We start from the raw sequence: 18,292 nt of genomic DNA on the forward strand, positions 1-18,292 counted from the left end.
GACCTGAAATAAAAACCAAACTCCTTAATATTGCCTACAATGTTTGCCATGATACTGACTCTGTATATCAATTAAACTTCATATTGTCTCACACACATAGTCTCTCTCCCTGAACTATAGCAAAATTAAACTCATATAAGGTATTCAAAGTGATGCGAGCCTTCCTGATACAGATGTTGCTCATATTGTTTTCTTGCGTAGAAGTATTTAGTTCACCCTTTACTCAGTGAATGCCTATTCTAAGTCTGAAAGCCAAGTCGTTAGCTATGTCCTATACTTCCACAATCCAAGATAATTCTCCTTATTATTCTATTATACAATATCCTGTTCTTTTCTTTCATAGTCATTTTCACAATTGCAAATATAACTTTATTTGTGTGTTTACTTATTTTACATCTAGCTTGTCAGGAGATTCTAATCTCAGTGAAGACAGGAGTAATGCGTGTGTGTTCAATTGTATATCCTGATCGTAGCCCAGTACTGATCACATCTTCTGGGTTCACAAAATATGTTTCAACACAGATTGATTATGTACCAGATTTATGCTAAGCACTGTGTTATGGTCCAGGTAAGGATGTCCTGGGTTAATGGCCATTCTAGGGTTAAAGCCTATCAAGTAAACACTGTTTAGTTCCAAGTCATTCTTTGGTTACCAAATAAAGAGTTGAAGCTCATGGATCTCAAATATAAAGGCAAGTGACACATCTTGTTTATGATACTATAATTTGAATTAAGACATCAAGATTATATTGGTAAGGAAGTGTGTGATTAAGTTTTAGGCACACATTTTTAAAGGATTGGTGTTTTCTGCATAAACAGCCTTACTGTTCTTGGATACCCCCATTCCTAAATACCTTGCCCCCCAAAATAACTACTTGACTGAATCCTACTTTCTTTGTCACTCCTAGTAAAAGTGAGGAGCCTAAATGACCATCTTTCCAGAAAAATCTGAAGCAACTAGACAAAGTCATGATGTTGCAATAACAAGTCTAGTATCTACTGATGGAAAGTCCACCTTCCTCTGGTTGGAGAAAGTATGGCTTTCAGGAAAATATTTATATCATCCTTCATCAACACCAAGGGGGCACCCACTGTCTTGTTTTCTGACCCTTAAATCACCTCTAGCTTGGGATCTTGTCTTTCTCTGTTTATTAGGTTAGGGAGGGAGGTTGAGAGGCTGAAATAAATTTGTTTGAGCTTTAGTAATCCCTTGAGTTTGTGCCCCTTGAAAGTTCTACTTACCTAGAAGGAAAGAACCTGCTCTAACTTTATCACTGCAGTTAGAATATTCATTTGCAATCTGTCAAATATAGATATTATGGGCTAGGTACTGGAAATTCAGAAGTGACAGATGAAGAAGTGCCCAAGTTCAGGAAAATAAAATAACTTTTGACTAGAGTATTCATGAACAAATTGGTAGATAAATAGTTCCTCTAGAAAGTCACAAAAGCAGGCAATTAATGCACGTGTGCATATGCACACACACAAAGACTGTAGTCTCCTAGGCTTATGTCCAAGAATTCAACTTGTATGAATTGGAAATCATCATCAATGGCCCAGATTTCTTTGTTCTGTATTTTTTATCTCTGTGAATAAGAGTTCTAACCACTCAGTTAGAAATATGGGTCAGAAATGTGGGTCAAATTCTTGATTTCTTCTTCTGTCCCCTTCTTTCTATTTATGTTAGTCCAGTTTCTTCAAGAAGCAGACAGGGTTAAACATGTAAGATACTAAGGGACATACCCATGAGAAAATGTGAAGGGGGTTGGGAGGATGCAAGACATCAGATCTATATGCAGCTATGATTGCAAAGGAAAGAGAGAGAGGAGGAGGGGAAGAAAGAGAGGGTGAGAGGGAAGGAGATAGGACAGAAGGAAGGAAGGAGAGAAGGAAGGAAATTAATTAGTTTAGGTAGAAGCATCTTAGACAGTAAGCAGTTATAAGTAAACATTGGCAAGACCATCAGGGAGTCTTTGAGCCAAAGTCACTCTATCAGAGGATTTCCACTTCTCCCAAGGGTTGGCCTGCCTTATTATCCCTGATGCACTTAGTTTGGGGCTGGCAGTAGCCTATGGGGCATGTGGTGAAAACGCAGAGAAGGACTTCAGAGTGCAGCAGCTAGGGCCTCGGTCAATTACACTCTGGGCGGTTGGAAACCTAGGACTCCTGTCTCAGGGCTGCCATACCATTCTTATTGGAGTTACTTTAGTTCAGGACATCATCTCTCAACTAGACTAATGCCTTGGTCTTGTTTCTGACCTCCATGCCTCTAGTGTTGTCCCCTCCCCAAAGATACACATTTCTCTTCATAATCGTTTATCCTCACTACAAAGTTTTGTTTTTGTCATTTTTCTTTTAATGTGAATTTGAGCGTATAATTACTTTTTTTACAAACCTCAATAGCTCCCCAGCACCCTCAAGATAAAATCTAAATTTGTTCTATTGGACCACAAAACATTTCATGACCTGACATTCCTCTTACTTTTTTGATCCTTTTTATTTTGAATGGCAACTTCTGAATGATTTGCCATTACCAACACAAATTATTCTTTCTGGTCTTAAAGCCTTTGCAGATACTATTCTGGCTGCCTGTAAGGGCCTCCCATCTTCCTTTAAAACTATCTCACTTCAGGTTTTGTCTAATATGTCACTCCTCTAAGAAGTCCTTCCTAAGCTCCAAGGCAGGGTACTCCTTATATGTGTTCTCATAGAACTCAGAGCTTAACCAAATGTGTTTTTCCCTGCACTGCGAATGCCTATTTGCGTGTCAGACTCTTCCATTGTTAGCAAACACTGGACGCAGCTCAGTTTACAGTAAGTAGTGCTAAATATTTGTTGAACACATGAATAAAGTAATCACACTTAATTGACATTATAATATAGAAAAGGGAGTGATGAACTGTTGATAATGAAGATCAGTACTAAAAGTTTGGGTTCAAATAAGGAGCAGAGAAGTGAGACAGACTTCTGTTACTGAATGTTATAACGCAAATAAAAAAGTCTGACAAAGAAAAAGTGTGAACTAGGAAAAATACCAAATAGTATCCACTACTGAGTTTTCATGCAAACTAAAACATCCCTCTTATGAAATTTTTCACTATGAGTTTTTTAGCTTCTGAATTTGGTGAAGGTATGCGCACTTATATGTTATATGAAAATGAAACTGTTTTAGAGTTTAAGGTATACATATAGAGGCAAATGTGATATCACATTTAAACTTCCCGTGTTTTTCAGATTGACAGAGGTTGGGAGTATCCAGGTGATATGTTAACATAATGTTATGTCTCAGACAAAGGAGAAAAATTTTAAAAATATGATTTCTCTTGGAGATTCAGAGACACCATAATTCCACCTAGAATCTGTAAACATTATTCCCAGGCTTGATGACCATTGCTGCAGCTATATTAAGGGCTTATTATTATTTTCTCCTTTCTCAACAAGTCTTCTTTCTACACTGCTTAAAATAACATAGTGGAAAATTCAATAATTATCTCCATGATAAATTTGACTATATCCAGAATACAAATTTAGAGATTAGGTAGCTTTATGATTCATGGTCACAATGTTTCTTCATGACCTTTCCAATAATAATAATAATAAATATTATTTTAACAACAACAATGTAGCTAACTTTTATTGGGCATGCCAGAATTAAAATCAACTCAGTTATTTGATATTTAGGGCAATAATTTTTTCTTATTTGACATTTGTTGCTTGTACAATATGATGATAAATATTGTCACTAGAAAGACTATAAGATTATAAAAAATATTTTAGTGTATTTTCTATTATTAAAATAAAATTAAACAATTTTCAATTATAGGACATTTTTCCCCTTCACAGCGGATAAAAGCCAACTATTTGTAAAGGAAAGATGCATGTTTTGGAGTCAGATAGACTTGATTTGAAACTTAGTTTCATGAATTAAAACTTTATGACCTTGATCGTTTAATTAAACTCTCTGACCTTTAGTTTTTCAGTAACCTTAACCTGGCTTGTCCAGAAAACAGAGATCAGGGCACGGCTGACTTGCTAAGGCTTTACTAGGTGGTGCAGTCCAAGAGGAGTGAGAGTGAGCAGAAAAGAAAAGTGATTCAGGGAAAGAACAAAAGCAAGTATAAGATGGTACATTATCAATTTGGCCACATCTTCAGAAAAATGTATATAACAGGCAGTTTCTTGGTCATGTGGGAAATCTTCCAGACAGGCTTTGTGGAAACATTGTACCTTGGAATAATCCATCAGAAAAAGGAAAGCAGAGGGATTTATCCTCTTGATCTTTCTCATCTCCTCCTGACTCCTTGGTTGAAATTCACCCAACAAGGCATTAATTTTTCCACTTACAGGTTGGCTTTCCTCCAGGGGGCCCCACAGCACACTGCTTCACGTGAGCTCAGAAGTGGTGGGAAGGAACCATATTCTCTGTGGGTCCAGTTTGGATGGACCTGGACTCTGTGTAGCAAATGACGTATGTCGTCCTGGCACACAGAAATAAAAAAAGAGAGGAAATAATACTGACTCTGATAAATTATGGTTATGATAGTGGTGGCTATGGATATTTTACCCATTCATTTCTTCTTTCATTTTGACAAGAATTTATTATGCTAAATATCAGGACTACACTAGTTTGGGGGCTAACATGATGAAGATTCAGCTTCTGCTCTCCAAGAGCTTATAACATACGTGTGTGTTTGTGTGTGTGTGTGTGTCGGCGTGCGTGCATTCAGGTCATTAAGGTACATAGTAAAATTACTTAGAGTGAATGTGAACATGAGTTGTTTTGTTTGTGGGAGAAGTTGCCTCTTTTGGAAGTCGAAAACTGCCAATGAGTCTTAGTGAATCACAGTTTCTGGTATTTTCCATTTCTTTGGGAAATGGAAAGTTTTCCTGCATTTGCTTCTTTCAGAAAAGAACCATTAGAAATAACTGCAGAAAACACTGTGTTTTCGACATCTTTATTGGGACTATTTCCTTTGTGATTTCGGTTTCCTCTGCCGTGATGAGTTAGCAGCAAGTTCAGGGTCAAGGTGACTCAGATCTTAAATAATTTCTTATTTTAAGGTCCTGGGAGTCATACCACATGTGAGAATGGAGTTTTTATTATAACCGTCAGTCTTATAACCATGAAGGTCTAATGTTACTCAGGGAAATGCAGAATCAAGAAAGACTGCCTCACCCTACCCGCTATTTCTAGTTCGTCTTTATGTTCCATCATCCTTTGGGTTGTGGACATCCTTGGATTTGAGGGAAAATTCAACAAAGATAGCTTCTATCCTCAGAAGTAAGACTACTCTCCAGAGCAGCTACCTCATATTCAAATATTTCCAGGAATAGTTTGGGAACCTTAGTTAAAACCATGCACCACTCAGAAAAAAAATACATATGAGTCAACTTTTATCTGTAAAGGGATGCAAAAGTAGAGCGGCAGTCAGCTTATCCCAGAACAAATCAAAATCTGCACCAATTACCACCACCGTTTTTAAGGAAAAACTCTGCAGTGATAGTTTCTCACTGTTTGTTCAACTTATGTACTTTCTTACTACTTTCTCTTATCTCCCGAAGTACTTGTCAGAGAAAAGGCATCAAGTGTTTAAATAAGGACAAACCTATAATGGAATAACTTTTTGATTTTATAATAATCTTTCTGTTATGTTTAAGAAATCATTACTGGGCTGAGACTTGAGAACAGACAGAATTTTATAACTTGTTTCAAAAGCACTTCCATTAATTTACAAATAGGAAATAATGTAGACTCTGATAGAATTGTCTATTTTGTGCTCAAATTTTGAGAATTTTTTTGTTAGAGTCTGTTCTATCAGAGAGTGAGAATGTGTGCCCCAAACATTATAGGGATCATTTTAGATGTAAAATTGGGGTACAGTTAGATGAGGGAGCCTGGCACAAATGGCAGAATTTTTCTGAGGCAGGGTGAAAGTACAATACGCACATGCGATGAGAAAAAAAGGATGAAAAAGGAAAGAACATGACTAAATTTAGGCACATAAGCTCCAGTATATTTCTTTTTTTGTGGAATGACTATAAATTAACAAGTTAGAATCCCCTGAGTGCCTGTCAGTCCTTGGTTAAGAGTTGGTTGTTCATGGAGACATAGTCATCTGTCGGCCACTAAGGCACCACGAATGCCCTGTAACAGTTCTGCCTTAGGCTTTGAGAGAAAAACTTCTTATAATAGTAACTCATTAAAATGTTCTTCAGTTAACTGAAAGAGCTAAGATCCTTCCTCGGCCCCTGACACTCAGAGAGAGTATGGGGTCTAGGAATAATTGGGCCCTCTGAAAATTATCAGTTCAATTCTACAGTGAATGTATTTTAAATTATTTCAAGAGAAGGAGAACAAATTAGTCCACATAGAGGTTCACATGAGATTTAAAATGTCTGTAGCTGCATCTTGCTCCTACTACATAACTTTATGACTTTGGAAAGTTAAAGTTAAGCAATATTATCCTTAGCTCTAACAGCTTAAATCTGTATAGGAGTGGGCATTGCTGGAATAGTCCTAAGGTAGGACTATTTTTCTTTTCTTTTTTTTTTTTTTACCGTGTCCTGTCACTGATAGTTGCTGTGCCAGGAGGAATTCAATTACAAAATGTATTACCTCTGTAAGTTTTCCACGATGAATGCGGTAAAGAGAGAGAGAGAGAGAAAGGCAACTCTAAGAGAATCTGCTATCTCAGGTAATAGTGCAAATTAAAATGTGAATTCATTCCTAAAAAGTCATACTTAAAAATTATAAGATGGCAGTTGTGTAATATATTACTAAATATAGAGATGTACAGAGTTTAGTCTCAACTTTTTGTCTGTATATGTTAATCCACTAAACACATCAAACCATCACCATCACATACACTATAAACTCATGTGTGCAGAGCCTTATTCTATAATGGTGGTTCTAAACCATGGAGTTGTTGGCTATGGGTAGAGACACTTTTGATTGTCACTATAAGGGGTAGGGGATGCTACTGACCTCTGAGCAGAGGCCAAGGATGCTACTAAATAAGCATCCTATGATGCACAAGATAGCCCCCCAGAACAAAGAATTATCAAGTTCGAATCATCAATAGCTCCTCTGTTGAGAAACCCTGTGCTATACTTAGGTAATACAAAGTAGTATAGATCCTATTATTTTTTTCTCTCTCAAAGAGCTATAACTCTCTAAGCGGAAACATAGAAACAAAATAAACAAACGGTTATACAAGGTACCATAGACAAAGAGTATCAATTTAGTGATATGGAGTTGTGAAGGAGGAATGGTGAGCCTGGAGAAGCTCACTCTGGTGAGATCTTAATGAAAATTTAAGACTTTGACAAGTGAAGAGTGGTGCTTAGGGCCAACAGGACCAAGATGCAGACATATCTTCAGGAATGACTGGGAAGCAAGTCCACCAGGTGACTAGAATGGAGGACTAAACAGTGGAAGATGAGATTAGAAATAAAAACTGGGGCTGAAACATGGAGGACATTCTACATTATCCTAAGATATTTAGATTTCAATCTATAAAAGAGAATCATTTAAGGTTTGTTTTTTTTTTTTTTTGGTGAGGAAGATTGGCCCTGAGCTCACATTCGTGCCAATCTTCCTCCATTTTGTACGTGAGACGCCTCCACAGCATAGCTTAATGAGCAGAGTGTAGGTCCACGCCTGGGATCTGAACCTGCAAACCCTGAGCCGCTGAAGCAAAGTGTGCAAACCCAACCACCATGCCACCGGACTGGGCCCCATTTAAGGTTTTTAAACAGCAAAATGATATAATACTAAACCACTTCGTTTCACAATTTCCTTATTTCTCTATTTCAGTATATCATACTAGTTCCCCAAACTTGCATCTAGTTTACCTTCTTTTAAAACCATTTTTGATACTTTTTATTTGCTTGAAATGATCCACAGTTGTATAAATGCAGAGTTGTTGACTTCGCTATTTCCAGAAAAGGAAATATTGCTGCGCGTTTGGAAATCTGAATCAGAACTTAGCAGTCATGCGTTTCCTCAGGTACATGCTGACTATTCTTGTGACAACACTGCCACTTCCTACCCACAAGCCAACTGGGATGCAGTCTTCTAAGTGGTTTGCCTCCTATTTCTAAATCCATAAGCACAGTACAGATAAAATGCCTGGGATAAAACACATTACTTGGGTGTGGAGATGTAGAACTCCTCAGAAGCTAGCGCTCATTGGTTTTATGTGCTTTAAATTTCTAATATCATGAAAAAACAGCAAATTTTATTTGGGGCTGAGCAAACGGAATCATAACTTGTGTTTTTCAATGTGCATGGCTTGCTGTGTGCTTTCAGCATTTCTGGCAGTTACTGTTGTGTGTCCCTTTGGGAAACTAAGGTTGGCTGCGGGGAACAGAAGCACCAAGATCCCCCCAAATTTCGTGAACCCATTGGGATGTCCTTTCACGTAGCAATTAGCAAAAGTGTGCAGGATCATGTAATAATGGAGGCGTTGGCTGGAAATGAACTTAGATGTCTCTAGTCTTCCCTTCCTCTATCACTTCTTAAAGGAGCTCCTGCTTCTGTGACTACAAGTAAGACTATGTTATTTCCTACCCCCAGTGCCAAGAGACAATGCAATGAAAATTGGGAAATAGAGAGATCAGGGCAAGTATCAGTGAGTTTAACTTAATGGCTTTCAGGTAGTCATTTAAAAGTTTTTTTTTAAAGTTGATTTTTTAAAAGTTGACATGATTGATGTCATGCTGTTTTTAGTTATTAAAGATGAGATATTGAATGATCTTGTCCTTTTCAGAAACACACACACAGAAATGCCTCTTCTTTGATTTCTTTAAAAACTGCATATCATTTTTCATTTGGTTCTACCTCTCTTTCTTTTCCTTTAGATTTTTTAATAGTTTTATTTGTAATTTTGTTCAGAGATCTAGAATAAAAGGAAGTAATATCAACCAAGCTTCAGCACTATTTAAAGTCTTCATTTGCTATAATCTTATAGCAGTGTATATACATATTAAAATTCATTTCATCTCTAATCTGTTTCAATTAAAAAGACAGGGTTGCCTTCAGATTTATGAAATTTATGATATGAAACACCTTAGATGTGCTATAACTGTTAAACTGAATTTTATTTAGTATTTTGATTATAAATTAAGGAAATGGTACATTAACTCCTTTCTGAGGCTAAGATTAAAAAGGCTTCATTTATTTGCTGTTGTTGTAGTGTTTTGCAACATATGTTATATTTATAATTGCCTTATTAAATCTTATACATTGTAAGTGATAATCATATTGCCCAGAGCTATAAAATCATCAAAATATATAATGACATTTTAAGTAGTTGTATCTACAAATGGGAATTTTTATTTTTAGCTTTTTAATAATGTTTTCAACTGAGTGTTGGAAATAGTCATCAGCTATTCAGAAGAGAAATACTATTTCCACTAAATATTTGGTAAGTGATATTAAGAGGAAATCATAGTCAAGTCTCAGCCAGATAAGCATGGACGTTATAAAACAACTTCACTGTAGAAAAGAACCAGGTGTAGGCCATGGTTTGATGGAGATGACACAGACAGACAAAATCAGGTCCATAAGACTGGTTCAAGCAATACTCTCTGCTGGCAGCATATCTCCCTTTCTTACTCTCCTTAGTTATGGCCATGAACTTGAACTGTGATACCCCAATTGATGTCTTCTCCTTCTCCTTCTTTTTCTCTTCCCCCTCCCCTCCTACTTCTTAAAGAAAACGTTCTCAAGGTTTTATCCTTGAAGCTCATCTCTCTTTTCAGTTTTACCATCAACATACTTTTTCCATAGTATTATCTAAATGCAGAAGTGAATTCTAAATTAGTAATTTACTTCTAGCCCAAGTATCATTCCCAAGTTCCAGAGGTGTCAGCATTGGCTGATTGGACACATCCTCTTGGAATTTTTCCTGATGTCCTACTTGCCCCTTAAACTCACCTTGTCCAGAAACAAACTTATCATCTCCTTTAAATAAGTTGCTTATTCTAACCTATTAATTATTTCAAAAGTTTGAGCTAAGCAGTACACAAAAGTATCTCTAGATTCAAAGGCCAATAAGGATGTTGACTCAGTATAAAATTTCCTTCACTTAAGTTTACCACAAAATCAGCCGTCTAGAAATCAAGGGCATGAAGAAAATCAAGGACTTGAACAAAAAATCAACAATATGAGTAAGTGGGCACAGGCCCCAGTGCCTCTCCCTCTTTCATTGGAAGCATAATTAAATTCTGGTCTTCTGAGCATCCTGGACAATTTCACCTGGTCGGAAGAGCCCGGGATCAAAGTTCGTATGTCTTCATTCTGGTAGGCTAGAAGCGATACCTTTTCCACAGTAAGACTTGTAATTTCTATTTCTTAATTTATCACTGGGCCTATAGCACTCCTGGCTATGGCTTTTCTACCACAGGGACTGTCAACCTTCCTGACTATCATTCCAGCTTATAATTTTGAAATCATCTTTGCTTCTTCCTTCTCTACTGTCTCCATGTCCAATTAATTTCAGAGTCTTATAGATTCTACTTCTACATTGATGAACCATTCTTTCCCTCTTCTTTTTACATTCCATCTCTTCAATTTATATCATTAATATCACCAAATGCAGAAACAGTAAACTTTATCAGGCATGAAAAACCATTACTTAAAAGACCAGATTGTGTGCCTGGAGAGGTGTTCTTGTTATAACTGCTTTATATATGCTGGCAGTGTATGGGAAGAAGAGAACCCCATTAGTTCCTTAGGAACTGGATTTGTCTCTATAGTGATTAACACAGAGCAAATGCTCATAAAATATTGTTGAATTAAATTCAGATGTGTTTTGATCTATTTTCTGCAGGAATATTTCACTGAGAATGTACTATAAGAAATCTCATGACTTCTTTACTATAACATCATCACATAGAAGGTAGAAATTAATTAAGAAGAAATGACATGCCATGATCTTTAGGTGTGAAAAACAAAATAGAGCTCACTTTTTGGATAAAATTTTTCATAAGAGATCACAGTATACCTAAAACAACCCCTTGTGCCCAAACTATACTGTAGATATTCCTTGGAGTCTCAAATAACAAACAATCCTTACTTATAAATGTTCAGCATAGGAAAAAAAATAAAACCATGAGCTATGAATCTATCATTTCTATTCTACCCTCAGGCATAGTCCAAGACCCATCCTAAGTATATTTCATGGAGCAAAGTCTTCATGATCCCAGACACGTGTATCTTTCCCTATTTGATGCATCAATATGCTGCTGAAGAAAAAACAATGGAAGTATTTCCCAGCATGCATTTTTTCAAAGAATGCATCTGGGAAGAAAAGTGAGAAGAGGTGGTGGATAAGACTGAAAATATTCAGTCCTTGAAATTAAAAACTTTCGCATTTGAATGTGCAGGTATACATGCATGTACAAAGACATTAGCACATTAGGAACTAAAAATTAGAACTGTAAAATTTAGACTTCCTAGGGCCTATTTTCAGTAAAAGATTTCCTTCTTTAAAAACGTGAGCTATGGCAATCCTCACTAGAAAGAGCCGTTATTCCTTCTGCGTCCTCTGTTTCGCTACAACATTCAGCAAAGGAACCCAGAGGAAAGACGTGGACACATCTGATTAAACCGGACCTTGGACAAGCAGGGCTTGAGGAACAGTAGATGGGGATGGAAATGTATTGCTCTTGCTTTTCATAAGCAGAAGATGAACTAAGTCTTCTGAATATTTGGGGAACTGAGCTGGGGGCAATAAGGTCGGTGGTAGGAGAAAAACTTGACAAAACAAAACAACAAAAAATAAAACCTAGGCATAGAAGAGAAGCCCTGGATTAGAAGTCAGTCATCCTGGATTTTATTACTTGTTCTACTAGTAATGAAATATGTCTCCAGTATTAACTTTCTTGCTGCTTGGGCCTTCTGTGTACTCACCTGTGAAGAAAAATAAAAATCTGTGGAATTTGACCTCTAAGGACCCTCCAGGACCAACCTCTTAAGATGCCGTAATCTGATGGCTTTCTAAACCAGGGCCACTCTGGAATCCTGTCTCCATCCATATTGGACTCTTTCTCCTAACAGGACTGTGCTCATTCTTTAGCAGACTTTATTCCCTGAGAGTGGGGACACGGCCTGAAAGAAGGAGAAATCTCCACTACAGAGTGGGTGCTCACATTCACTGTGAGATTCAAGGAAGTCCTAGACTGGTTAAATAAACTATGGTCTAGCCACATAATTAAGCCAAAAGATATGAGGAAGACAACTATATGTTGCCACAGCACACTCTCTACGACATATTATTAAATCAAAAGCAAGGTTCAAGAGAATGTGTAGTACTCTATCATTTTTGTTAGAAGGAGGTAGGCATACATATACATATTTGCTTATATTTTCAAAGTGAAATTATGGGTGTAAACCAAGGGCTAATAAAATGGAAGCTAGAGTCCTTTGAACGAATCTTGGTTTATGATTTCCAATTTGGAACTATGCAAATGTTTTGAATATATTTTTAAATATATTTAATCAAAAAATTTATCTCCAAGAATTAAAAACAAACTGAAACAAAGGAATCCAATTATATTTCAAGTTGGAGGCAAATCTACACATAGAAAATTATTTCAAGTGATTTTAAAAGACAGTAAGTTGTCTGTCTAAGGGACTGTACAAGTGCACACCCACATGTATTTAGTTATCCCAACTTGCAGTCATTGGGTTACTGTAGTGATCTTGGCTTTATTTTAATGTAATTGAGAACTAAAGTTTTCAAAGTAAGTAAAAAGAGATGCAAATATAAAATCAAAGCAATTAATGGACCAAATGCCGTTAACTTAATATATCTCATGAGTCCTAAATTCCAGCATCAGGGTCATTTCTTTAGTTTCACTCTTAATTTTATTTTAAACTCTAAGCAGAAATATGCTTATTAGATTATTTAGGGTCAATGAAGAGAGCTTGAAGAAATAGGAGAAAGGAAAATAACATAATAGAAATAAGTATGGTAGCTATCATTTTTCACACATACTTTGCACTAGGTACCGTGCTAAGAGCTTTCCAAGCTTTGTCTCATTAAATCCTCTCAACAATCTTAGGAGGCAGGTGCAATTATGATCCCCAGCTGTGAGCAGTAAGTTGTACAGATTTTAGGTAAATTTTGACATGGAAAAGCAGAAAAAGAGCTTAGTGTAAAGTAAATCAGTGTAATTGAAAACTTTGGATTCATACTTACCTGAATTTGAAATTGAATTTTATTTGCAAACATTAACTTATTCATCTTACTTAAATACTCTAAAACCTTGTTTTTCTCAAGGTCAAGAATGGGTATTGTAATATCTACAGAGTTAACCTAGGAATCTAGACTGATTGTTTTGCCTTCATTTGGACTAAGTAGTGTGGTGTTATTAGCAAAAAGATATTGCAAGAATAACCTCAAGCATAACTTCTAGCTATTTAATTGTTTCCTTCTATGCAGACCCTAAAGGAAAGTTCCTGTAGTGGCTTTAGACATCTTTCTACTGGGAAATGACCAAAGTACTATGGAGATCTGGATCCCAGTAAAATTTATGAGTCACTAGTAAGTCCAAAAGGGGAAACAAAGTAGCTAAAATATGTAAAGAAAATTCATCTCCTTTCTTCAAGGAGAAATTTGGCCTTTACCATAAGAGTGCTTATTTCACACATCCATATTATCCATTTGTTGCCAAACCCTGGGTCCTGTTGGAGGCAGAGTCCATTTTAGATGAAGTTGCCTTTATTTGACCAAGACTGAGATGCCTTACAGGTTAGGGGCTTTCCTGTGTTGCTCACTTTCTGTCTCCTCTACCACCTCCCTTCAATGCCCAAAACATACAGACTTTCTATTTATCTGAGCCCTACTCTTCCTTCAAGGCTTGTTTTGATCCCCACCTCCTCTCTGAGATTGCCTTTGCTCCAGAGTTGTAATTTTGTTCATACTACTGCTTATTTGGTAGTTACTATCTGCTCTCATGTACTAAGTTGTTTTTGAAGCACATGATCTGTATCTATGTCTATCATCTATATATCTATATCTATCTATCTATCTATCTATCTATCTATCTATCTATCTAATCTATCTCTCCATCTATCTATCCTAGACATAAGTGTCTTTGTACAGAAGTTTTGTTCTTGACATCTTGTTTTTTTTCTCCATGTGGATATGCATTTGATGCAAGAATCATTTACGGGAAAAAAGTAACCTTTCCTGATTGCACTACAGTGCCATATATGTCATAAATTAAGTGACTGAATTTGAATGGGTCTGTTACTGGACTACAGAACTTGTTTCAGGATTAATTTGTGTATTCTTGTATAACACTATTTTGATTCATTGAATAAGAAGGGATACATATGCATTAAAGGTGCGATTGGGAGGAAGATATCACTTGTGTTGGATTTGGTTCAAAGGAACTTCCTAGTGATGGTGAAATAGTAAGGTCGATTCTCTCATTTATGAGCATGGAAGAAACGAGAAACACTTCAACTTCTTTCCAGGTGTACATCTCTCTTTCAAACTTTGTAAGTGACCATTTTGTGATTGAGCAAATGGAGAAAAAAGGGTTTCCCTTGTTGTTTTCTCAAACTGAGACTCCACAGTCTTACACTATGAATTGGAACTTCAGAATAAACTTAGTTAGAAGTAATTGTGGACTGTAAGTTTTCCTTTAGCAGGGAGAAATGGTGTAGTTTTGGTCTCACCTCATTATTCCAAGAACTCTGAAAATATTAGAGGAATTTTCCTATACATCTTTATAACATGATTAAAGGAAGAGAATGAAAGGGAAAAGAAAACTAACATTGTTGGGTCTCTCAACCAATTAGTCATTATGCTAAATGTTTCACACATGTTATTTTAAGTTTTACAACAACCTTGATTAGTAGATAATATTATATCCATTTTATGTGTGAGAAAATAGAGATTAAAAAGAAATTAAGAAGGCTTCCAATTCCAGGAAAAGATGGCCTAGACCCACTTTTCTCTGTTACTTTCCTCTAAATACAACTAAGTATCCTAGAAATAATTCAACAGAAATCATAAAAGGACTAAAAAAGGTGGAAAGGGGAAGGCAGACTGGATAGAGAACTTAAGATTTAAGGACTAAAACCAAAGTGAGGTCCCTGGGTTTTCTTCTTATCATGCATATATCTACTAACGAGGCCTGTAACCTAGAACCACCAATAGGCACAGACATAAAAAAAAAAGGAAAGAAATACAAGAAAAGCCTGCTTTCTCTAGCCAAAGGACTAGGAAAGGGTCAACCAAGTAGAGACTTTGAGAGGAGCCTCCAACTCCAGCCCATTACCTAATAGCATCTGCAAGCTTGATATGCTGGCACCTATAGAATGCCTGGTATCTCCCACCCTCTGCTCAGTGGCAGAAAGTTACTCAGGTTCAGTCTTTCCTGAACTTCCCCTCCATGGAGACCAGGAAGCCCAGGTGGCACCTGAAGGAATTGAGTGTCAGTCTCAGAGGCAACAGAAGAACAAAGCAGGCTAACATGGCATTGTAAGGATCTGAAAACTAAATTCTCATTTGAATTACAGTTTTAAAAATTAGGCCAGTATCTACACACTACTCCTAAATAGGATGACTGCCTGCTAAAACAGAATATTTAAATAAGATCAAGAGTCTCCCAACATGTAGAAGGTCCAGAATACAATGAAAAATAACTCTTCATACCCAGAACTAGGAAAAACACAGCCTGAATGAGAAAAGACAATCAAATGACAATCTCCAAAAGTAAAGAATTTGGAATTATATGACGAGAACTTTAAAGCAGCCATCATAAAAATGCTTCAACAGAGAGTTAATGAATTTTCTTAAAACAATTGGAAAAAAAAAGAGAAAATCTTAGCAAAGACATTAAATTTATAAAAAAGAACCAAAGGTAAAGTATAGAAGTGCATAATACAATAATCAAAATCATATATTCCTTGGATGAGCTCAGTAGTAGAGTGGAAATGACAGAGGATAGAATCAGTGAACTTGGGACAGAGCACTAGCATTTACTCAATCTGAATAATAGAGATAAAATAGACTGTAGGTAAATAAACATAGACTTAGAGGCTTATGGGACAAAACCAAAAATCCAACATTCTTATCATCAGAGTCATAGAAGAAGAGAAAAAATGTAGGGCTGAAAAAAATTTGAAGAAATAATGGCTAGAAACATCCCAAATTTGGTGAAAAATATAAACTTGCAGATTCAGAAGGTTTAACCCAAATAGGATAAACCAAAGAAACCCACACCAAGACACATCATAGTCAAATTTCTAAAAATTAAAGACAAAGTCAAAAAGAGCCAGAGAGAAATGATGCAATGCTTATAGAAGAAAACCAATTCAAACAAGAGTGGATTTCATATCTGAAACCATGGGAGCCAGAAGAAAGGGGCACAGCATTTCTTCAAGTGCTGAAAGAAAAGAACTGTCAACTGTAAATTCTATATCTGGTGAAAATATCCTTTAGGAATAAAGGAGAAACAAAGACATTCTCAGATGACGTAGGGTAAGAGAATTTGTCTTCAGCAGATCTGAGTCATTAAAGAAAGGCTAAAGCAAACTTTAAGAAAGAGAAATTAAATAATAACAGGAAAAGTCTTGTAACTTTAGAAAGGAAAGGAAAACAGAATGGATAAAAATAGTATTAAATATAGGAGACTAACCTTCACCACATAAGTTATTTAATCATATTTGATGATTGAAGCAAAATTATATTGATGTGTGGCTCATTTGATGTGTTGCTCAATATCTGAAGAGGAAATACTTAAGAAAATTATATTTTTGAAGTGAGGAAGGTAAATGGAAGAAAATTTTCAATACTTCACTTGAAGTGTTAAATTGTCAATACCAACAGGCTGTGATGTTATATAGGTATACCGTAATACCAAGAGTAACCTAAGAAAATTATACAAAACAACATTTTAAAAAATGTTGTAAATAAATCTACATAGAACTCTAAAAAATGTTCAAGTAACTCACAGGTAAGCAAGAAAAGAGAAACTTAAAAATGAGAAATAGAGGGAACAAAGAAAACAAAAAATAAAATCTCATACTTATGCCTTAACATATCAATAGTTATTGTAAATGCAAATAGTCTAAATGCACAAATTAAAATACAGAGCTTGGTAGAGTTGACTTAAAAAAAAACTCTCACAATCCACCTACATGCTATCTAAAAGAAAGTCACTTCAAATGTAATGACATTTATAGGTTGAATTTATTTATTTATTTATTTATTTATTTATTTATTTTTAATTTATTTATTTATTTTTCCCCCAAAGCCCCAGTAGATAGTTGTATGTCATAGTTGCACATCCTTCTAGTTGCTGTATGTGGGACGCGGCCTCAGCATGGCCGGAGGAGCGGTGCCTCGATGCGCGCCCGGGATCTGAACCCAGGCCGCCAGCAGCGGAGCGCGCTCACTTAACCACTAAGCCATGGGGCCGGCCCCTATAGGTTGAATTTAAAAGGCTAGAAAAAGATATATCATGAAAACATTAATAAAAAAAAGAGTGACTATATTAATGTTGTACAAAGCAGACTACAGAGCAAAGAAACTTACTAGAGACAAAGAGTGATATTACATAATATTGAAAATATCAAGTCATGAAGAAGATATAGCCATCCTGAAGGTGTATGCACCAAACAACAAAGTTTCAAAACTCATGAAGCAAAATCTGACAAGCTAAAGGAAATAGGCAAATCTACGATTGTATTTAAAAATTTTAATACCCTACTCCCAACTCTCAACAATTGATAGAACTGCTAAAGACAAAATAAGCAGTGATATGGAACTGAACAACATTGTCAACCAAGAGAATCTAACTGAGTGAGAAAGCCTTGTGATAACAATATATTTTTGTGTCTTGATTGTAGTGATAGTCATACAAATTACATATATGATAAAATTGCATAAAGCTACACACACACACAAATGAGTGCAGGAATAACTGACTGGAGAAATCTGAATAAACCCTATGGATTCTACCAATGTCAATTTCCAGGCATTGATATTATATATTATAATTATACAAGATATCATTGGAGGAAGCTACATGAAGCATAAATGGAACCTTCCTATACATCTTTGAAACTTCCTTTAAATCTATAATTATTTCAAGATAAAAGTTTTCTTTTCTTTCTTTTTTTTTTTTTTTTTGAGGAAGATCAGCCCTGAGCTAACATCCATGCTAATCCTCCTCTTTTTGCTGAGGAAGACCGGCTCTGAGCTAACATCTATTGCCAATCCTCCTCCTTTTTTTTTTCCCCAAAGCCCCAGTAGATAGTTGTACG

At 36.0% G+C, this 18,292-nt stretch overlaps 1 long non-coding RNA gene across 3 annotated transcripts in view; it reads right to left on the reverse strand.

The window, feature by feature from the left end:
* Nucleotides 1-18,292, reverse strand: part of LOC147915724 (uncharacterized) — a 301,160-nt gene that overhangs the window by 26,890 nt on the left and 255,978 nt on the right. For 2 of the 3 annotated variants that reach the window (XR_015554143.1, XR_015554144.1), the window contains one exon: nt 4,285-4,478. This is a non-coding gene — a long non-coding RNA (uncharacterized LOC147915724). Of the gene's footprint in view, nt 1-4,284; nt 4,479-18,292 lie in introns of those variants that run through there. The other variant, XR_015554142.1, reaches the window with a different exon arrangement.

This window comes from Ceratotherium simum, chromosome 13 (assembly GCF_057802395.1).
Source record: "Ceratotherium simum simum isolate JZ-2026a chromosome 13, ASM5780239v1, whole genome shotgun sequence".
Taxonomy (NCBI): Eukaryota; Metazoa; Chordata; class Mammalia; order Perissodactyla; family Rhinocerotidae; genus Ceratotherium; species Ceratotherium simum.